The sequence below is a fragment of the Notolepis coatsorum genome, assembly GCF_963971535.1.
Source record: "Notolepis coatsorum genome assembly, chromosome: 9".
Lineage (NCBI taxonomy): Eukaryota > Metazoa > Chordata > Actinopteri > Aulopiformes > Paralepididae > Notolepis > Notolepis coatsorum.
Genome location: NC_140173.1, coordinates 87,425,693 through 87,445,230, shown reverse-complemented (window position 1 = coordinate 87,445,230; position 19,538 = coordinate 87,425,693).

The following is a 19,538-nucleotide window of genomic DNA, read 5'->3' as shown; positions in this document are numbered from 1 at the left end:
CATAAACATTCACTAACGTAACCATTTGGCCCTCCATTTTCCCCTTCACCAGAACAAACCTTCCCTCCTTGTCTCTTACTTCCTTGATCAATTCAAATTTGACTGTGTTTTTGATTAACGTGATTACTCCTCTCCTCGGGTTTTGTTTAAAGGAACTATAGTATGCATTTTCATATCCAAATCTCTTCAGTTTCTCATGTTCCTGTGCTACCAAATGTGTCTCCTGCAGAAAAATCACTTCCATCTCACTTTTCTTACATTTCAACATCACTTTGCCCCTTTTTATCGCATTATTCATTCCATTAACGTTTAACGACATCATTTTTATCCCTTTAACCCTTGTCATCTTTCTTTTTCTTTCGTCTGTCAGTCCCCCCCATGTCACACTCATTCCCCCCTCCGGTTGGAGCCTCCGCTCTCTTCACCAAATACATATAATGATTAACATAAATAAAAAACATAAACTTTACATAAAGTGCTCCCAAGGCGTTCGGGGGGTCCCTGTGTCCCCCCCTGTCCCCTGCTGGTGGGTGAGGGGTAATTGCCCTCCTAGCGAGGGGCCCCCTCCTGACGGCTTGGGGGTTTGAAACCCTTATCCCCAATCGCTCGTCATATTTGTCCAGCTTTCTTACTGTTTTTTTTTTGCTTTCGAGCTCCTGGTCAAAAGCGCTCTGTCCTTCTTTTTGATCAAAGACCCTCTTTTCTTGGTCCCTCTCAATGTGACTCATATGTTTCATTGTCCCTCCTTCCTCCCATATCCGTGTGCGGTGTCTCCTGTGTACCCCTTTTTACTTTCTTTTCCTCTCCTCTATTTTCTATGTGATGTCCATTTATCCCCTTAATCCCTCCCAACTGTGTTACTCACAGCGTGTGTCTATGTATCTGTTTCAGTATGTTCTGTGTTTCGCCTATCAAACCTAGTTATATTTCCATTTATTTCCTCCATCAGCTTGTGTATTATGTGTCCATGTATAGTTACGTTCATTTCTATATCCCGCCTCTACCTGGGAATGTGTGTTTATTCATATGTTATTTCAGTTTCTATACTTTGTCTCTATTTGAATAGTTTTTTCAATCTCTTGTGCGTGTACTCATCCGTTCGCCTCCTCCCGCCTCCTCTCCGTCTCTGGCCTCCTCATCCGTCTCCGTCCTCGCTCCGTCACGTTTCACCTCGGCCTTCTCCTCTCTCCTCCCTCCTCTCTCCGGTTTCGGTCTCCCGCTCTGATCCATCTGCGGGCTCCCTCCAATCGCTGCTGCAAGCTCCGCGTCTGGTCCTCCTGCCTCCTTCCTTCTCCGTCCTCCGTCATCCGCATCCCTCGTCGTCTCATCTCTCGCTCCGCTTCTCGTGCCGTCGCGTACGTCGCCGCCCCTTCCTCCCAGTGAATCCTTAGCGAGGTCATGGGTGACTGGAATCTCATTCCGTTTTCTTTCAGAGTTTTCTTCAGTCCCGCGTAGGACCTGCGTGTTATCGCTACCGCTGTCGAGTAATCGTGATCAAATGATAGTCTTTTCCCTTCGATTTCAATCTTCTTGGTCCACGCGGTTCTGAGTACCAATTCCTTAACCTCGAATCTCAGAAAGTTAATAATCACCGCCCTCGGAGGTCTGTCCGGTTGTGGTCTCGGAGCCAACTGGGCCCTCTGTATCTCCATTTTTTCCAGTCCCGTTTCCTTCAGTTGTTCTTTGATAAGCTTTTCCACATATAGGGTTACCGATTCCCCTTCGACTCCTTCTTTCAGTCCCCATATTCTGATGTTATTTCTCCGTGACCTCCCCTCCATGTCTGACATCTTTGTCTCCATCTGTTCTTGTTTCTGAATCACACATGTTAATACCTCGTGTATCTCCGTGTTCCATTCCTCCGCGTGTGCCGTCCTAGTCTGTAACTCGGTCACGTTTCTGTCCTGTTCCGCCATCTTCTCCTCCACCCTTTTGAGTTCTGTATTCATTTCACCTCTGAAGTCCTCCTGTTCCTTCCTCAATTCCTCCCGTAGCTTCCCAATATCATTCCTTATCGTGTCCGTGTTCAGTTTTATCGCCGCTGTTATGTTCTCCAGTATCCCGGCCTGCATGACCACGGCCCATCCTGGCATTCCCGTGTCTGCCTCAGCGGTACCTCCCCCTTCTTCCGCCTGTCTTTTCTCGGCTTCGCTTCGGGGACTCTGTTTCTTCAGATTCTCTTCTTCTCGTGTGTTCTCCATTTCTATTTCCTTCACAATCGTTGTCTCTTCCTTACTTCTCGTGTGCATTTTCATTTTTAATTACTTTTCGGGTCCTTTTTTATCCGTTTTTTCGCTCATTTGACCAGGAGCTCTATCGCACGTGTGTTACCCGTCTGCTCTCATACCGGAAGTCGAGAAAAATGGCTTTAAAGTGTTTTGACTTGCCATCCAAAATGTGTTATAGGTAGATAGATGATAGTACCCAGATTTAACATGTATTGTGGGGCGACAGTGGCTCGGGGGGTAGAGCAGTCGTCTGGTCATCAGTGGTGATTGAGAGCAGCTGAGTTGAGTGTGTGCAGTGAGAGAGAGAAGCAGTGTTTTTGAGAGTGGAGAGTTACACAGAAATTAAGTATCTAGTTATCCATGGTAAGTGAATTTATTGTTTTTTTCTACTTTTGTTAATTGTGTTTGTTTCCCCCCGGCAGCTTTGTGCTGTTTGGGGGAAATTAAATTGTTTGTGTGCCGAGAGGCTTTCTTTCGGTAAGTCAATTGTAAACGGACAGATATAATGGATGTTGACAGACTGAATGGCGGACGGCTTCCCAGGCAAACAGACACAAGAACGGAATTGATATATGAGAAAAAACTCACTGTGGAGATAGATATAGAGGGTGATGAACGGGTAACAATGATGGAGATGTTGAGGGCGATAAGAGCACAGTGTGGGGTGGTGATGGGCTGCAGGTATAAGACGCCAAAGAAGTATGAGATCACGTTAAAGAGTCTGGAAATAAAGACAAAAGTCATGGATGGAATAAAAGTCAAAAACAACCGCTTAATGGCGCGTGAGATAGTAGATGATGAGATGATAGTGTCTTTTCTGTCACTACCAGTTTATATTACCGATGCTGAAATCATGGACAAATTGGTTCAGTGGGGAGTAAGGGCAATTTCGCCGATAAAAAAAAAATGTGGCAAGGGACAGATGTGGTGGATGGAACGAGATACATGAAGGTGAAGTTTACAGACACTGTGAAATCATTGCCGTACTCAGTGAAGTTCGAGACGCTACAGGGCACGGATCACTTCCGAGTAATACACGATAAGCAGCTGCGCGTGTGTCGGTTGTGTGTTCGGCCAGGTCATGTGCTACGGGACTGTCCGGACTTTAGATGCTATAAATGCAAAAAGCAGGGTCATTATGCACGCAAATGTAAGGAAAGGGAGAAATGTCGCGTGTGTCCCGAGGATGGAGAATGCAGGTGCGGCTTCGCGAAAGGTGGCTGGGCGAGACGTGGAGAGGACGCTGAGACTGGTGGGACAGATGGAGCCACGGAGACGGAGAGAGGAGGGGCGGAGGACGAGAATGGAGAGAAGGAGAACGGAGAGAAGGAGAACGGAGAGAAGGAAAAGGAGAACGGAGAAAAGGAGGACGGCGATGCGGAGGAGCCAATGCAGACCACTGAGGGAGGTCGAGAGGAGGAGGGTGAGACGGAGTCGTTGGACGGGATGGGGGACAGTCGGGAGCTGACGGCGAAGCAGAGGGAGAGGGAGAGTGGAGAGGAGACCGCGTTCGACGTCTTCGATATCCTGGAGAGAGCGATCGCTGAGATCTCTACCCCGACAACAACTGGGCAGGGTGAGAGCGATGAGGAGGTGCCGGGAGGTGTGGAGAGGAGAGGAAGCGGCGTGGTGGTGGCAGACGGAGCGAGAGATGCGGCAGCAGCTGACGGGGCAGCAGAGCAGAGAGGAAACGGCGTGGTGGTGGCAGACGGTGCGGGTGCGGCGGAGCAGAAGGAGAGCGGTGCGGCGGAGGCGGCGTGGAGAGGCATCGACGCAGAGCTGGCAGGGCTGGAGGAGAGACAGCAGAGGGGTGACGGCGAGCAGCGGGCAGAATGGCGGAGTGACGAGGGGAATTCAGATGGGAGTGGAGGAACAGCAGAATGGCAGACTGTTTTACCGGCGGGGCAGAAGAGAAGTGGGAGAGGCGGACGGGCGGCGGAGATGCGCGGAAGGAGCGTCGGCTGCGAGATCAATGACAGCCTTGATGGCTATGTATCGGGGGGGCAGAAGGGCACGGAGGGGAAACCTGGTTCGGGAGTGGCTCAGGGACTCAAGGGAAAAGAAAAAGAAAAAAAAAACGGGCGAACCAGGGGAATACCTCTGATGCACCTGGGGGCAGTGAAGAGAAGAGACCTACAGAGTTGGAGATTGAAGGAGAGAAACAGGTGATGGAGCTGGCGGCATCATCTGAAATCCCAGAAACAGATGGTTCACTGTCGGGTGAGTCAAGCTGTGAAATGGATATAAGTATGGAGGCAATAAACCTTTTGAAAAGAAAAACAAAAGAGGCACCTAAAGGGGGGAAAAAAGGGAGGAAAGGGAGAAAAAGATGATAATGGTGTATATAAAAGGACGAAGTAAATGAATGTGATCATTCTTATTACATTTTCTGTCATGTGTGCTACACTAAATATTGTTTCACTAAATGCAAATGGTTTGAGAAGAGTAGGGAAAATGGAGGAACTTTTTATGACCTATAAAGCAGAAATAATAGTTTTACAAGAAACATGGTGGACAGAAAATGTAATGAATGAAGTAAAAAAGAAATGGAATGATGAAATATATGTGAGTAATGGAGCAGAGAGATCGTGTGGGGTAGCTATATTATTGAAAAAAGGTGTTGTTAATAATGTAAGGAAAATACATGAAGATACTGAGGGGAGAGTGTTGATAATTGATTTTGTGTTTAATGATATTATGTATAAATTATGTAGTATTTATGCTCCAAATACGGAAAAGGAGAGGAAAGTGTTTTTTGAGGGTTTGAGGGTGCACATGAGTGATAATTGTATAATGATTGGTGATTATAATACTATGTGCACAAGATTGGATACAACAAGTAGGGTGTTTAAATTTGACACATCTAGGAATGCACTATTTAAAATAATGGCAGAAACTGATATGGTGGATGTTTGGAGAGAAGAGAATGCAGGTAAAATTGGATACACTAGAAAGCAATTGGTGATGGGTGTACTGAGGCAGAGTAGAATAGACGTATGCCTTGCAAAAAGAAGTGTACAGAAGTACATTTTAAATATAGAGCACAAATTTAATTATTTAAGTGACCATGCAGCTATATGTTTGGAGTTGGGGTATGAAGTGCAGATGAGAGGAGGGGGGGGTGTGGTGCTTGAATATAGGGGTGCTAAAAGAGGAAGAGTATCAGAGAAAGATAAAGAAATATATATGTGCAGAGAAGGAAAACCAAATATATAAAGATAATGTGGGTGTGTGGTGGGGTAATGTGAAAGCTAATATAAAGAAAATAAGTATAAGATATACTAAAGCGCGGCATTATAAAAAGAAAAAAGAGGAATGGAAATTAAGAGAAATGTTGACAAGAGAGGAGGAGAAGATAAAAATTAATCCAGATCACAATATAGAGAAGTACCTTGAGCTTGAGGCTAGGTGGGAATCAAGTGAGAGGAAAAAATGTATGGGAGCAATTATAAGGAGCAAAGCTAAATATGCTTTTGAGGGAGAGAGGTGTACCTCTTTCTTTTTAAGGTTGGAAAAAAATAAGCAAAGGAAAACCTATATAAGAGAAATTGAAAATGAAGAAGGTGAAAAAATGTATGATCTTGTTGGTGTTTTGGATACTGTAGAGTCTTTTTATAGGAAACTATACAAGAGTGAAGGGGTTGATAATGAGTGTGTAAATATTGTGTTAAATACCATGAAAATGAGGCTGGAGGAAAGTGATAAGAATATGTGTGATGGAGAAATAACTGAGAAGGAGGTGAGAGAGGCAATTCATGGCCTGCAGATCAAAAAAAGTCCGGGGCTAGATGGATTGTCTGGAGAGTTTTATAAAACTTTTGTTGATCTGCTAGCACCAATATTATTGAATGTATATAAAGAAATGGAAAGAAACAGTGTGTGTGCGGAAGGAATGACTACTGGAGTTTTGACTTTGTTATTTAAAAACAAAGGCAGCAAAACTAGGTTAGAGAATTTCAGGCCAATAAGTTTGTTGAACGGAGATTATAAGGTGTTGACAAAGATCTTGGCTAATAGAATAAAAAGGGTGATTGGGAGCATAATAGCACCGACGCAAGCCTACAGTATACCTGGAAGAGACATATCTGAAACTATCAGAACGATAAAAGATGTGATAAAATATGTAACAGGTAGGGATGAAGAATGTGCTTTGTTAAGTGTAGACCTAAACAAAGCTTTTGATCGTGTGGAACATGAGTTCTTATTGAAAACAATGAATACTTTTGGTTTTGGTGAAAGAATTATAAAATGGGTAAAACTTTTGTATACAGATGCAAAGAGTTGTGTAAAGTGCAATGGGTGTATCACAGATGTCTTTACTTTAGAACGGTCTGTGAGGCAGGGGTGTCCACTTTTAGCCTTGCTGTACACAATTTCTGCAGAGCCACTTGCAACATATGTTAAAAGTATAAAGGAAATTGTAGGAATTAAAATACCAAATGGGGGGGTGAGTCTGGTGCACCAGTATGCGGATGATACTACCTTCACAGTAAGGAATATTGACAGTGTAAATAGAATAATGGAGTGTCTGAGGGTGTATGGTAGGGCATCAGGGGCTAAGATAAATGTGGATAAGTCGGAGTTATTATGTATAGGTAATTTGAATATAGATAAATGTGTTTTCCCTTTTAAAATGGCGGAGGAGCACATCAAAATGTTGGGGATATGGATAGGGGTGAATGATAGTAGAGAGAGGGATTTAACGTGGACAGGTATAGTAAATAAAATAAGACAGATGCTTCAGTATTGGAAACAGAGGTGTTTGAAGCTAAAAGGCAAGGTAATTATAGTAAATAGCTTATTAATGTCAAAATTAATGTATGCTTTAAGTGTGTTGGACATGCCAGAGACAGTAGAAAATGCTGTGAATGGAGTAGTAAAAGATTTCCTGTGGGAAGGGAAGATGGCTAAAATAGCGCATAAGACTCTGATAGGTAAGTGCAGTGAAGGTGGTTTAAATTTGTTTGATTTTAAGGTAAGAAAAAAACTGTAAGGATAAAGTGTGTACAGAAGTACTTGTGTGTGGCTGGAAGTTTTTTTTCAGAGAGTGTGTAGAGAAGATAGGCAAGTGTGGGGACAATGGTCTGTTCATGGGGTTTAAACTGCCCATGACAGAGGGGATACCTGGTTTGTATAGGGAGGTACTGCAGGCGTGGGCTGAGTTCTTGCCCAATGTAGAATACTTATGTACAGATTTAGAAATGGTTTTTAACCAACCTGTATTTCTAAACCCTAAAGTATGTATTAATGAGAGTGTTTTGTATAATAAAGTTTTTTGGAGAGCAGGAATAAGACAAGTGAAGGATTGTGTGTATGAGTTTGTACCGGGCTTCCTCCCGGTACGGGCTTTATATGACACAGTGATAGAATTGGAGGAGGAATACAGCTATGCAAGTGCGTTGCCAAGAGAGTGGAGAGAGAGAATAGATAATGAGTGTGGGACAAATAAAAGATGTGGACTGCCAGAGTTGATGGTAGGGAGGGGAGAGAAGCAGAAAGATATAGGTAGTGTAAAAAGTAAAGAAATATATAGATTTTTTGTCTTGAAGGAAAAGAAGATACCAGCGTCAGAGCAGGTTTGGGAGAGGGTCTTTCCGGGGCTGGTGGGAGGGACTATTTGGGGCAATGTAGATATAAAGTGTAATAGTATAGAGTGTGAACATAATGATTTTATGTTGAAACACAATAGGATGTACACAAAAACGGTGTTAAGTCATATTGATAATAGTATAAGTAGGGTATGTGATGTGTACAACGACAAAGATGAATCTTTTATGCATATGTTTATGGAATGCGATGGTCTGCAGGTGTTTCATACAAGGCTGAAAGAGGGCCTGGGGGTGAACTGGGGAGAGGGGAGGGAGAATGGGCTGGATTGGAAAAAGAGGTTTTTGTTTGGTTTTTTTTATGGGAAAAAGGAGGAGAAAAACTTGATGAATTATGTATTGAGCCATGCTAGATATGCTATTGTGTACAGAAGAAGGATAGCTTTTTTTGATCAAAAGAAGGTGGAGGTGTGGCCTTTGTTTAAAAACATGATGAAAAAAGATCTAAAACTGGCTGGAAAATATATGAGTAAAGAAATGTTTGAGAAATGGTTTATTGACAGCGGGAAATGTATAAGGATGGAGAGAGGTCAAGTAGAGTTTTGTTTTGGATAGTGGTTTTCTTGTTTTGTATGGTGAAGGGAAGGATCTGGTTCTAATGTCAAGTTAGACCGCGCTCTCAAGATACGACACTGGGTGCTGAAGTCCCATTAAGTATTATATAAAAGAAGCAGTGAAGCCAGACCAGCACTCTCAGGTTCAAAATGTAATGGCAGCCTGAAACATGTTTCGGAATTGCATATTCCTTCGTCAGTGTTATATATCTGGTTCTGAAATAATATTGTATGTATATAATTGAAATGTATAACATGTAAAATATGACTATTTTTGATAATAAAAAGTAAAAAAAAAAAAAAAAAAAGCGGGTTGTCCAATGATCCAAGGGTTGGTGGTTCGAATCCCGCTCAACCCCATGTCCATCCCACTGCCGTTGTGTCCTTGGGCAAGACACTTAACCTACTTGCCTTGTATGAATGTGTATGCATGTGAATGAATGTTGGTGGTGGTCGGAGGGGCCGTAGGCGTTGATTATTCGCCACGCTTCCGTGAGTCTGCCTCAGGGCAGCTCTGGCTGCAATTGTAGCTTACCACCACCGGTATGACTGTGTATGAACGAATAATGGACTCTGTGAAGCGCTCTAGGTCAGTGAAGAGCGCTATATAAATCCAAGTCATTATTATTATTATTATTATTATTATTATTATTCCAATTCTCCTCTCACAATATTCACCCTCACTGAACTGAGTCATCTGAACATGTGCTGATCTGTGATGTCAGAGAGACTTCGCTGCATGTTAATGTGGCTGTGTGGCATCAGGTACATGATGAGCTGCACACAGTGGTTGGAGCCCAGCCTCAAAACGGCTCGAGATCTTGAGGTAGAAAAATGCTGTTTTTGAGGACTTGATTAGAAATACAAAACAATGAATTAAAAAAAATTATAATTACAGAGGTGTTCCATAAACTCACAGGAATTGTGTAAAAGTGCCCAAATAGTGAAAGAAATAGTAAAATAGTTCCCCTTTAAATGAGGAGGACAGCTGCCATGTGTGTATGTGTGTGTCTTCAGTCAGACGGCCCATGGCGCACAGGGCCTTTATCAGCTCAGCTCCCAACCCTCAAAGATAAGACATTGTCCAGGGTCATCCACAGAGGCGCTTTTTTATCAACATTCTGGAACCACACAGACTCTCCAGAGAGAGGGGTAGGGCAGAACAGTGGCTGGCGTCGCATCACTTAGTAACGAGAGAAAGGGCGTGGCTACGGGGCTGGCCGCCATTGCTAGGGGAAAGACGTTATAGCTTTAGTTCTTTAGTTCTTTAGTTCTTTAATAGTTGTCATACAGAAGTACAGAATACTTTCATACAAAATGCTTCTTACTGTTACGCTCCAGAGACTGTGCTAGACAAGATAGTATCAAATAACATAATATAGCATGTAATTTAGAAGAAGAAAAATGAGGTCGCAGTGTTCGGTATAGACATATGTACAATGTTCTGAGTTACCATATAATATACAATACTATGCAGTGTACTAATGTACAGTACTATCTAGTGCAAAGCAGAAATGGGATGAGGTACAATTTTAGGTACAATTTACAGTAAGGTGTACGAGTTGTAGTGCAATCCTTCATCAATAAATATAAAGTGTGGGGAGTGGGTGCTACAGTGTGTTTGTTTAAAGGGGAACTATTTTACTATTTCTTTCACTATTTGGGCACTTTTACACAATTCCTGTGAGTCTATGGAACACCTCTGTAATATATATATATTTTTTTTATTCATTGTTTTGTATTTCTAATCAAGTCCTCAAAAACAGCATTTTTCTACCTCAAGATTTCAAGCTGTTTTGCAGCCGCAGCTGCAGGTGCCACCTAAACCACTGTGCATCGTCGTGTTCGCCTGAACATTAACATGCAGCAGTGACTATATGACATCACATATAGGCACATTTTCAAACGACTCAGTTCAGTGAGGGTGAATATTGTGAGAGGAGAATTGGAAGAATGCGCCAATATGAGAATTTTGAGACATAGATCATATTAATATAAGTTCACATAGCTAGGAAACAATGCTAAACACTCAAAAAGGTCATTTATAAGATAGTTCCCCTTTAAAGTGGGTGTGTGCTATAAAGTGTGTGGAGTGGGTGCTACAGTGTGTTTGTTTAAAGTGAGTGTGTGCGTGTGGATGTGTGTGTGCTATGTGCGTTTGGTGGTTGTTGTTGTGTAGTGTTCATTCATTGTTCGTTTAGCAGCCTGATGGCCTGGGGATAGAAGCTTCTTCTGAGTCTTAGCTGTGAGTTCTTCCGGTTTGAGGCAGACTAGGAGACGAGGCAGACAAGTAGACAGGTGGACAGAGAGACTGCAGTAGCTGGAGGGTGGGAGGCCCCTCCACCCTCCGGGGCCACGAGATAGCTAGCTTCGGCTAACAGGGAAGGCTTTTGGTTAACCATTGGGCTGATAGCAGGAGAGATCGGTAGAATTAATGTATTTAATAGACTTTTCAAAGACTTTCAGAACTGTTTCCATCTTGCGGATATGTTTATGGAATAAACATAACGTTTCCAAGGAAAGGTACTGTTGTGTCCTACTGTTACACAGTGTGAAGCATGCAGTTACTTATTTGCACCACTTGGTGTCAACAGAGGTGACCTGCCTAGACAGGCATGAAGAAGAAGCATGAATACAGGAAGTGAGGGATTGCATGCCATGATGTGTGAAATGCTATGCCGGAACTAAACAAAGAATAGTCAATTGAAATGGATCCACTCTCTCCAGTGTCTTATTCATTGCCATCCACCTCTACAAATTGGCGACGAGATAACCCACCTGCTACAGTTTGATTACAGAAGACTATTTTTGACAATTTATTTGTGAAGATGGCTGTAAATGTGCATAATCCTGCTCCGTTTTTGCAATGCCCTGGTAAGCCTACAATTCCTTTCAAGACATGGATGCTAATGTTTGACAACTACCTACTGGTCATAAATGCAACAGGGAATGCTTGGCCTAATGCAAGGAAAAGAGCTGTTCTTCTTCACTGCCTTGGAACAGAAGGACAGAGGACTTTTCACTCATTGCCAAACACAGGTGATACCTATGATGCTGCTGTTACTGCATTAAGTGCACACTTCACACCAATGACTAATGTGGTAGTGGAACGTCACACATTCAGAAAAAGGGTACAAAGCCCACATGAGACTGTTGCCCAATATGTGGTTGCTCTCAGAGAGCTTGCATCATCATGTGACTTTGGTGATAAGAATGATGAGATGCTGCGTGATCAGCTTATCCAATATGTTACAAATGCCCATATTAGGGAGAAGCTACTACTGGAGCCTAATCTCACTCTAGACAAGGCTATCACACTTGCTACACAGATTGAGTCTGCAGCTGAACAAGCTAAATGCATGGTTGGAGATAAACCTAGCTTTCAAGTACAAGCAGTGCAAAAGAAACAATTTCGATCACGGCCTCAGCATAAACCATTCACACCTGCACCTACTGCTGCAACTGGGAAGTCCTCCCGTACATGTTTCAGATGTGGATCTGACAGTCACCTAGCAAATGCTCCCTCATGTCCGGCTGCTAAGGCTACTTGCAAAACTTGTAACAAGAAGGGACATTTTGCCAGAGTGTGCCGCTCTGCTCCTACACATCAAGTAAGAGAAGTGGAGATTCCTGAATTGACTGTCCTGTGCATTCAAGAGGCTGCCGGTAAATCTGATAAAATAAAATGCAATGTCAAGATCCAGCCTTCAGGCTCACCAGTCTATGCCATGGACCTGGTTGTTGACTCTGCGTCCCCAGTGTCCATACTGCCCAGAAGTGTGTTTGAAGAACATTTTGGTGAGTCACACCTAACACCACCTTCTATTCAACTAATCACATACACCAAGTCACCTATACCTGTGCTGGGATGTCTTTCAGCATTGGTGACTAGAGATGATGTCACTGCTGCAGCAACCTTCTTTGTGGTGGAGAAGGGGACCCCATTGCTGGGCCTGGATTTGATGATTGCACTGAACATTCACATTGTAGGAGGTGCTGTGGTTCCTCCTCCTTTTGCCTCTGCTCCAACTGCCCCTGTGCTGCACCTCTCTACCTCTCCCCCACTAGTTGGCTGTGCTAAAAAGTTTGTGCACCGGGTCAAAGTCTCTGCCTCTGTTCCCCCGGTTCGACAAAAACTGCGCCGTTTGCCCCTGTCTGTGAGAGATGCAGTCACAGAAGAGATAAACAGACAGCTGGCTGCTGGTGTGATAGAGAGGATTGATGCTTCCCCCTGGGTGTCTCCTATCGTTGTCACACGAAAGAAGACAAGAGACATTCGTATGTGTGTGGATCTCCGAGAGCCAAACAAGGCTGTCATTACAGACTGCTATCCAATTCCACACATAGATGAGCTGCTGTCCACTCTGCGTGGGGCCACAGTGTTTTCAACCATTGATCTGGCTAGTGCCTACCACCAGGTGCCCCTACATGAGGAAAGTAGGGACCTGACTGCTTTCATTACCCATGAAGGACTCTTCCGCTACTGCCGTGTGCCCTATGGCCTCTCCTCTGCACCATCTGCATTCCAAAAGATGATGGCTACCATCCTCAAAGGCCTGCCAGGGGTGCAGAATTATCTGGATGATATTATCATCTATGGAGCCAACAGCACAGTTCATGATGCTCGACTGAAGCAAGTTCTACACCGCCTGCAAGAGGCAGGTCTACTCCTGAATGAGGAAAAGTGCTGCTATAATCAGTCAAGTCTACGCTTCCTGGGCCACGTGGTGTCAGCTGAAGGTATTGCGCCTGACAAAGAGCACATCGAAGCTGTTTTGAATGCCCCAGCTCCGACAGATGGCGTTGCCCTTCGCTCTTTTCTAGGCCTAGTCTCATGGTATTCAAAGTTCATCCCGAACTACGCAACAGAATCTGAGCCAATGCGGGCATGCATCAGGAAAGACATTGACTTTCACTGGACGAGTGAGGCACAGAAGAGTTTTCAGAAAATTAAACTGCTACTGGTGAACAGTACTGCCCTTGCCCTTTTCGATCCTTCCCTGCATACAGTGGTGTCTACTGACGCCTCAGACTACGGCTTGGGAGCTGTGTTCACCCAGCTTCATCCTGACGGGGAGGAACATACAGTGGCTTTTGCCTCCCGGGCTCTCAACACAGTGGAACGCAAATACTCCACTGTAGAAAAGGAAGCGCTGGGATGTGTTTGGGCAGTGGAAAAGTGGCGCACATACTTGTGGGGGCGAAAATTCACCTTACGTACTGACCATCAAGCCCTCACTACACTGCTTACTACTAAAGGCATAGGTCGTGCTGGAATGCGCATTGCACGCTGGTCTGCCAGGCTCTTGACCTATGACTATGATGTGATCTACCGCCCAGGGTCAGACAACTACACGGCTGACTGCCTGTCCCGTCTTCCACTTCCTGGAGCTCCTGACCCTGCCCTGGATGCGGAGCCCGAAATGGTTGCCTACATCACTGATGCTCTTGCTGCTCTGCCCATTACTGACTTTGAGGCTGCTGCTGCCTCTTGCCCGGAGATTTCTGCACTCCGTAAACAGATTGCACGTGGCTGGCCACAAAAGGTGAAAATGCTGAGTCCAGAAGTTGCCCCATACTTCCCCATACGTCATGAACTGTCAGTGGAAAACTCACTGGTGCTTCGGGGAGCACGTCTGGTTGTGCCAATCGCACTGCGTGCTACTCTGGTGGCTCTTGCACACGAGACACACCAAGGAGTGGTGCGAACAAAGCAACGCCTGAGAGAGTACTACTGGTGGCCAAAGATGGATGACCTGGTCCACTCTACAATTCAGTCATGTCAGCCATGCCAGTCCAATGACAAGACTGCAAAGCCACGCCCTGCTCCACTACAACCAGTTACATTCCCGGACAGGCCATGGCAAAAGCTTGCAATGGACATTGTCGGTCCTTTTGAAACAGCTACATGGGACTGTCAATATGCCATCACTCTGATTGACTACTACAGCAAGTGGCCAGAGGTCGCTTTCACTGCAAATATCACTACAAAGGATGTTACATCCTTCCTCTCCTCCGTCTTCAGTAAACAAGGAAACCCGGAATCCATTGTGACAGACAATGGAAAACAGTTTACTTCAGCTGACTTTGCTGCTTTCCTAGCTGAACGGGATGTTGTACACCACAGAGTCTCTGTGTACTACCCTGCTGCGAATGGCGCCATAGAGCGTTTCAATCGTGTCCTGAAAGAGACTGTGCAGATGGCTATCATACAGTCTGTACCATGGAAACCTGCCATTACTGCCTTCCTGATGGCTTACCGTGCCACACCGCATGCAGCTACAGGTGTGTCTCCCTATCAACTACTGTATGGCCGGAAGATGCGCACAAAGTTGACTGTCCTGCCGCGCTCTCATACTGACCCTGTCTCGGATGAACAGGTACGAGAGAAAGTCACACGCCATCAACACAAGATGAAGACTTATACTGATGGAAAACGAGGCGCATGCACTCCACCTTTTCAAGAAGGGGATAGTGTACGGGTGAAAACACCTCTCCATGTGCCCAAAGCTCACCCAAAGTTTGGTGCTCCCCTGAGAGTCACTAAGAAGGTCGGCCAAAGCACATACTTGCTGGAAGATGGCCGAAGATGGAACGCCTCTCACCTAGCTCCTGATCGCTGTGCAGCCGTAAAGCCACAGAACATTCCTGATTCACCTGACCTTGCCTCTCCATCCTCTCCAAAGAAACCACGAGTCAGAAAGAAGCCTAACTGGATGCAAGAATATGTGACTGATTAGATATTGGTCTTCCGAATGTAGCTTGTCAACAGATCTTTTGTTTTGTTGTATTTTCAAAAGTATGCAATGTAGTGTTAAAAAAAAGAAAAGAAAAATCCTACAGTTGTATCCTATTTCAGATCTATGAAACAGAGTATTTTGTGTTCATGTTCATGTTCACCTTTCTTATATTTTCTGGTTTACTAACCTTTATTCATACAGTACTGAGTACAGTTAAGGAAAATGGTTATGCCTGAATGCAGGTTCTGAGATAATTTTATTTAGCCTCTGAGGAAATGTTTTTTCTACAAAGAGAGGAAATGTTGTGTCCTACTGTTACACAGTGTGAAGCATGCAGTTACTTATTTGCACCACTTGGTGTCAACAGAGGTGACCTGCCTAGACAGGCATGAAGAAGAAGCATGAATACAGGAAGTGAGGGATTGCATGCCATGATGTGTGAAATGCTATGCAGGAACTAAACAAAGAATAGTCAATTGAAATGGATCCACTCTCTCCAGTGTCTTATTCATTGCCATCCACCTCTACAGGTACCACGTTTCCAGTGTTGATTCTTCTGCTCACGGATGCACCAATCGGGGTGATACAGTGTGTGACAGCCAGTGAGATAACCATCAACCGATGACACAAACACAACACAGAGGGAAGTCACGGAACAGCAGGTGACGAATTGATTAGAGGCTGAAGAACACTGTTGCCTGAGACGCCAAGTTTGAGCTATGTGAGCTATGTATCACTTAGGTAGTCAAGCATCAAGCAGCAGTCAACTGAGGTCAAAAGGTCAACACGAGGAGGCTCCCAGAACTCACTTGATGGGTTTCAGCGTACACTGTTTGACCTGTAGCAGATTCAGAAAGTATCTCTCTCTCTCTCTCTCTCTCTCTCTCTCTCTCTCTCTCTCTCTCTCTCTCTCTCTCTCTCTCTCTCTCTCTCTCTCTCTCTCTCTCTCTCTCTCTCTCTCTCTCTCTCTCTCTCTCTCTCTCTCTCTCAATTCAATTCAATTCAAATGGCTTTATTGGCATGACGTACTTCTACATGTTGCCAAAGCAATATTAAACATAAACATGGATTACAAACAGATATAAGTACATACAAAATATCATCGTAAAATAAAACATCAAGTATTACGGCGTAAACATGTCAGGTGACTGTCACTCACTGTCCCTCAGTTTGTGGCAGGCAGCAACATAGGCTGCTGCTAGCTCACAGCTTGTTGAGTCCTCCCCTAGTAGGACTGGTAGTTTTTCTGTATCTGGTTAGTGCGAGAAAGCCTTTTGTTATTAATTCAAATTTTTTAAAATGCGTTTCTCTAATATATTTATATTTTTCACATTTGGTGAGGAAGTGCCACTCAGTTTCAGGCTCACTGAGAATGCAAATGACAGCACAGCTTTTGCTCTGCAGGAAGCAGGTTTTCCTGTGCCTCCCCTTTTCAACAGCGAGGCTGTGCTCACTCAGTCTGTATTTTGTCAAGGTTCTTTTTCGTTGTTGATCAGTCACCATGCTCAAATAATCTGCTATGGTGTACTGTCGATTTAGAGCCAGATAGCACTGCATTTTGCTCTGTGCTTTTGTTTGTGTTTTCCAATAGGTGATGTAGTTTTGTTTTAGCTGTGTAGTAATTTGATTTATTCTGATTGGTGACGTGTTCTGTTCCTGAGGTGTGTTAAGAGAGCAGATGCTCCTCAGCTCTTGGCACTGCAGGGCTTGATAGTGGTACGAGAGGGGGTCACTTCGTTTTATGTGTGTCCAAAAGTGAATTGCTCTTTTTTGTATTTTTAGTATTAGTGGGTAACGGCCCTAATTCTGCCCTGCATGCATTGTTTGTAGTTTTCCTCTGGACATGTAGGATAATCTTACAGGTCTCTCTCTCTCTCTCTCTTCTCTCTCTCTCTCTCTCTCTCTCTCTCTCTCTCTCTCTCTCTCTCTCTCTCTCTCTCTCTCCCTCTCTCCCTCTCTCCCTCTCTCCCTCTCTCCCTCTCCCTCTCTCCCTCTCTCTCTATCTCTCTCTCTCTCTCTCTCTCTCTCTCTCTCTCTCTCTCTCTCTCTCTCGCTCTCTCTCTCTACACAGTACACACACACACACAGGCTGTCCTAAACTAAATACATTGAATTTAATAGTAATAGTCATAGGATTTTGTTGACTTGATCAAATAGTCAATTAATTCCAAAAGGATATCTGTAAAATTGCATCACATTATTGTCATCCTCTCCTCTCCTCTCCTCTCCTCTCCTCTCCTCTCCTCTCCTCTCCTCTCCTCTCCTCTCCTCTCCTCTCCTCTCCTCTCCTCTCCTCTCCTCTCCTCTCCCCTCACCTCCCCTCCCCTCCTCTCCTCTCCTCTCCTCTCCTCTCCTCTCCTCTCCTCTCCTCTCCTCTCCTCTCCTCTCCTCTCCTCTCCTCTCCTCTCCTCTCATCCCCTCTCCTCTCCTCTCCTCTCCTCTCTCCTCTCCTCTCATCTCCTCATCAGAACACAGAGACCAACAGACTGAACACAGAGACCAACAGACTGAACACAGAGACCAACAGACTGAACACAGAGACCAACAGACTGAACACAGAGACCTCCAACAGACTGAACACAGAGACCAACAGACTGAACACAGAGACCAACAGACTGAACACAGAGACCAACAGACTCAACACAGACAGAGACCAACAGACTGAACACAGAGACCAACAGACTGAACACAGAGACCAACAGACTGAACACAGAGACCAACAGACTGAACACAGAGACCAACAGACTGAACACAGAGACCAACAGACTGAACACAGAGACCTCCAACAGACTGAACACAGAGACCAACAGACTGAACACAGAGACCAACAGACTGAACACAGAGACCTCCAACAGACTGAACACAGAGACCAACAGACTGAACACAGAGACCAACAGACTGAGATACTGAGACCAACAGACTGAACACAGAGACCAACAGACTGAACACAGAGACCTCCAACAGACTGAACACAGAGACCAACAGACTGAACACAGAGACCAACAGACTGAACACAGAGACCTCCAACAGACTGAACACAGAGACCTCCAACAGACTGAACACAGAGACCAACAGACTGAACACAGAGACCTCCAACAGACTGAACACAGAGACCAACAGACTTAACACAGAGACCAACAGACTGAACACAGAGACCTCCAACAGACTGAACACAGAGACCAACAGACTGAACACAGAGACCAACAGACTGAACACAGAGACCAACAGACTGAACACAGAGACCTCCAACAGACTGAACACAGAGACCAACAGACTGAACACATAGACCAACAGACTGAACACAGAGACCAACAGACTGAACACAGAGACCAACAGACTGAACACAGAGACCAACAGACTGAACACAGAGACCTCCAGCAGACTGAACACAGAGACCAACAGACTGAACACAGAGACCTCCAGCAGACTGAACACAGAGACCTCCAACAGACTGAACACAGAGACCAACAGACTGAACACAGAGACCAACAGACTGAACACAGAGACCAACAGACTGAACACAGAGACCAACAGACTGAACACAGAGACCTCCAACAGACTGAACACAGAGACCAACAGACTGAACACAGAGACCAACAGACTGAACACAGAGACCAACAGACTGAACACAGAGACCAACAGACTGAACACAGAGACCAACAGACTGAACACAGAGACCTCCAACAGACTGAACACAGAGACCAACAGACTGAACACAGATACCAACAGACTGAACACAGAGACCTCCAACAGACTGAACACAGAGACCAACAGACTGAACACAGAGACCAACAGACTGAACACAGAGACCAACAGACTGAACACAGAGACCAACAGACTGAACACAGAGACCAACAGACTGAACACAGAGACCAACAGACTGAACACAGAGACCTCCAACAGACTGAACACAGAGACCAACAGACTGAACACAGAGACCAACAGACTGAACACAGAAACCAACAGACTGAACACAGAGACCAACAGACTGAACACAGAGACCAACAGACTGAACACAGAGACCAACAGACTGAACACAGAGACCAACAGACTGAACACAGAGACCAACAGACTGAGATACTGAGACCAACAGACTGAACACAGAGACCTCCAACAGACTGAACACAGAGACCAACAGACTGAACACAGAGACCAACAGACTGAACACAGAGACCAACAGACTGAACACAGAGACCAACAGACTGAACACAGAGACCTCCAACAGACTGAACACAGAGACCAACAGACTGAACACAGAGACCAACAGACTGAACACAGAGACCAACAGACTGAACACAGAGACCAACAGACTGAGATACTGAGGTCACTAGATTCTGTTGTGTTTCTGTGTTTAACCCTTTCACTGCCACACGACAGCCGGTTAACCCTTTCACTGTGACAATACAGAAG